This window comes from Otolemur garnettii, unplaced genomic scaffold (assembly GCF_000181295.1).
Source record: "Otolemur garnettii isolate 467f Iridium unplaced genomic scaffold, OtoGar3 scaffold00053, whole genome shotgun sequence".
In the NCBI taxonomy this organism is placed as follows: domain Eukaryota; kingdom Metazoa; phylum Chordata; class Mammalia; order Primates; family Galagidae; genus Otolemur; species Otolemur garnettii.
The window spans coordinates 167,009-171,262 of record NW_003852448.1 but is presented as its reverse complement, the minus strand read 5'-3'; positions in this window follow the sequence as shown (position 1 = coordinate 171,262).

Sequence of the window (4,254 nt, the reverse complement as noted above, 5' to 3'; positions counted from 1 at the left end):
AAAAAAAAAAAAAATGCAATCAATGTAACCTAACTCTTTGTACCCTCAATGAATCCCAAACAACAATAACAAAAAAATCACTAGTTCTAAAACTCAAAAATAAAATAAAATATTGCTTTGGATATTTGGGCTCCTTACACTTACGCATGAATTTGAGGATCACCTTTTTCATTTCTTCATGCAAGGTCACTGGAATTTTGATTGGGATTGCATTGAATTGATACATTTTCTTGGGTAGTCATTTTTAACAATATTAAATCTTCCGACTTAGAACAGGAGATGCCTTTCCATTTATTGAGGTCTTTCATTTCTTTCAGCAGTGTTTTGTAGTTTTAGTGTTAAGTAACATGTGCTTGGTTAAAGTTATTTATATATTTTTCATTGTTTTGGATACTAACATGAACAGATGCTTACCCCTTAATTTCCATTTCAGATTATTCATTGCTGGTGTGTAGAATACAATTGATTTGCATGTTGATCTTATACCTTTGCAATTTTGCTAAATTGATTAACTGTGACATTTTTTCTTTTCTTTGTATATGGATTCTTTGAGATTTTCAATGTGCAATCTGCAAATACAGACAATTTTGCTTCCTTCTCTTCAGTTTGTATTCTCATATTTCTTTCCTTACCTAATTGTTCTGACTAGAACTTCCAGTACAGTGTTGAGAAGAAGTGGTGAAAGCAGCATTCTTGTGTTGTTCCTATCTCTGGGTGGAAACTTTAGTTTTCCACCACTTAGTATTATGAGAGCTGTGAGCTTTTCCTATGTGCTCTTTATCAGCTTGAGGACATTTCTTTCTATTCTTAATTTATTGCTTTTTATTTTTTAAATCATGAAAATGGTGGATTTGTTAAATGCTTTCTCTGCATCAATTGAGATGATCATGTGTGTATTTTTTTCTCCATTCAATTATTGTGGTACATTGCACTTTTGCATTTCTGGGATAAATCCCACTTGGTCACGATTTATAATCCTTTTATTATTTTTTTATTTTTTGGAGACAGAGCCTCAAGCTATCCCCCTGGGTAGACTGCCATGGTATCACAGCTCACAGCAACCTCCAATTCCTGGGCTCAACCAAGTCTCCTGCCTCAGACTCCCAAGTAGCGGGGACCACAGGTGCCTGCCACAACGTCCGGCTATTTTTGGTTGCAGCCATCATTGTTGTTGTGGCAGGCCTGGGCTGGATTCGAATCTGCCACCTTAGGTGTATGTGGCTGGTGCCTTAGCCACTTGAACCACAAGCGCCAAGCCGTATAATCCTTTTAATAAGCTGTTGGATTCAGTTTGCTAGTACAGTAGAACTTTCATAGTTGACCTATGAAAGGTCAACATTGGTCTCCCTACATTGACCATCACCTTAAATTAACCTAATTTTCATAGGTGCATACCACATGCACCATGTATACATATCAGTGAAGTAGGTCTACTTCTTTATGTTGACTACCTCTGTATGGTAACCAGTTTGTTACAGTCCCTTGGGTGGTCAACTTAAAGAGGTTCTATAATATTTTGTTAAGGATTTTTACATCTGTATTCATAAGGGACATTATCCGTAGTTTTCTTATGGGTTCTTTGTCTGTATTTGGTATTAGGGTAATTGGCCTCATGAATGAATTAGGGAGTGTTACCCTCTGTTTTTTTTTTTTTTTTTGGAAGAGTTTGAGAAGGATTAGTATTGATTTTTTAAATGTATGCTGATTTTCACCAGTATAGTCATCTGGTTCTGGGTATTACTTTGTTTCACTGTGTTTTTTAAATCACCAATTTAATTTTTTGTTATACGTCTGTTCAGATTTTCTATTTCTTCTTGAGTCAGTTTTGGTAATTTATGCATTTCTAGGAAAGTGTCCATTTTATCTGGGTTATCTAATTTGTTGATGTACAATTATTCATAGTATTCCTTTATAATCCTTTTTATTTCCATAAGGACATGGTAATTCTACATTTTCATTTCTGATTTTAATTATTTGCATCTTCTCTATTTTATTCTCAATGTAACTAAAGTTTGTCAATTTTGTTGATTTCTTTTTTTGAGACAGAGTCTCACTCTGGAAACCTGGGTAGAGTACCATGGTGTCATAGCTCACAGCAACCACAGAACCACAGAGAGGTTCTGGCATAGAATTTCTCACTCTTGGATTCAAGTGATCCCCTTGCCTCAACCTCCCACGTAGCTGGGACTATAGGCACCTGCCACAACACCACTATTTTTTCTGCTTTTAGTAGAAACAGGGGCTCACTATTCCTCAGGGTGATCTTGAACTCAAGCAATCCACTTGCCTCACCCTCCCAGAATTCTAGGATTACAGGAGTGGGTCACAACACCTGGCCACACTTCTTTCATTGTTTCTCTATTCTCTATTATTTTTAATCTCTGCTTTAATCTTTATTGTTTCGTTCCTTCTGCTAGCTTTGAATTTAATTTGCTTTTCTGTTTGTCATTTTTAAAGGTGTGCTATGGACTGAGTTGTCCCCCTCGTCCCCATATGTTGAAACTCTTAATCCCTAATGTGCCTATACTTGAAGATAAGTTCATTAGGGAGGTAATTATAGTTAAACGAGGCCATAAGATAGAGCTGATAGGGTGGAATTGGTGTCCATTTAAGAAGAGTTAGAGACACCACACAGCTCTGTTTTGTGTGCATGCATGCACAGAGAAAAGGCCACGTGTGAACATAGTAAGAAGGCAGTTGTCTGCAAGCCAGGAAGAGAGATGTCATCAGACATCAACCCCGATGGCACTTTGACCTTGGACTTCTGGCCTCCAGAACAACAAATTTCTGTTGTTTCAGCCATGAAATAGTCTGTGGTATTTTGTTGTGGTAGCCCTAGCACATAGTGCATGTCTGCAGTTAGAGTATTGATTTGAGATATTTCTTTCCTTGTAATATAGGCATTTGCTGTTCTAAATTTCTCTTTGAGCATCTTTCAGAACATCCCATGGTTTTTGATAGCAGATCTCTCTCTCTTTTTTTTTGAGACAGAGTCTCACTATGTTGCCCTTGGTACAGTGCTGTAGCAGCTGTACAGCTCACAGCAACCTCCAACTCTTGGGCTTAAGTGATTTTCTTGCCTCAGCCTCCCAAGTAGCTGGGACTACAGGTGCCTGCCACAGTGCCCGACACAATGCCTGACTATTTTTTGGTTGTAGTTGTCATGGTTGTTTGGCAGGGCCGGCCTGGGTTTAAACCTGTCAGCTCTAGTGTATATGGCTAGTACAGGCACCGAGCCAGCCTATATCTCTTTTAACAAACATAATATGCTCTTCTACAACTTTGTCCCTGTTCAAGGCTATCAATATATTTTCTCTTAAGCCTTTTAAAACATCTTGAGGCTGGGCACAGTGGTTCTTGTCTGTAATCTCAGCACTTTGGGGGATCAGGGCAGGATAATTGCTTAATGCTGAGAATTTGAGACTCAGCTTGGGCATGACCTCATCTCTATAAAGAAAATATAGATGAGTTTAGTGGTACATGACTGTAGCCCTAGCTATTCCAGAGGCTGAGGCAGAAACATTGCTTGACCACAGGAGTTCAAGGCTGCACTGCACTCCAGCCTAGGTGACAGAGTGAGGCCCTGTCTCTAAAATGACTAAATAACTAAATTAGCTATTTTGAGAAGCTGTTAGAACCCACCCCCAATACACACAAATTATGATTCTAGTTCTTAGGATAATTTTTTTGGTAGGAAATACTTGAAGGATATTTTGCTATAGGAATACATCCATGAAATATACCTTTGACTGAATGAAATTTAGAAATGAATATAAGATGGATGGGGTAGGGGTTAGGGAAGGCTATTTTTGCCATCATGGGGCCTGGAAACTCCAAAATCTGTCAGGCAAGCTGGCAAGCTAGAGATTCCGGTAAGAGCTAAGGTTGTAGACCCTGAGTTCAAAGACAGAAAACTCAGGCAGAATTTCTATGTTGCAGACTGGAAGCAGAATTCTCTCTTTGGGAGACCTCATTCTTTGCTTGTGAAGTCTTCAGCTGATAGGAGGAAGCCCACCCACATTGGAGGGTAATCTCCTTTACTTAATGTCAGTTGATTTTAAATGTTAACTCCATCTAAAAAATACTTCTATAGCAACACATATATTCTTTCAACAAACAACTAGTCACCATAGTCTCGCCATATGACACATAAATTAGCCATGTGGAATTAAAATGAATAATATGTGAAGATACTGAAAAAAGAGATGGCTTCAACAAAAGAGCTCATCTGAATGTCGGTTTTTTTTTTTTTTT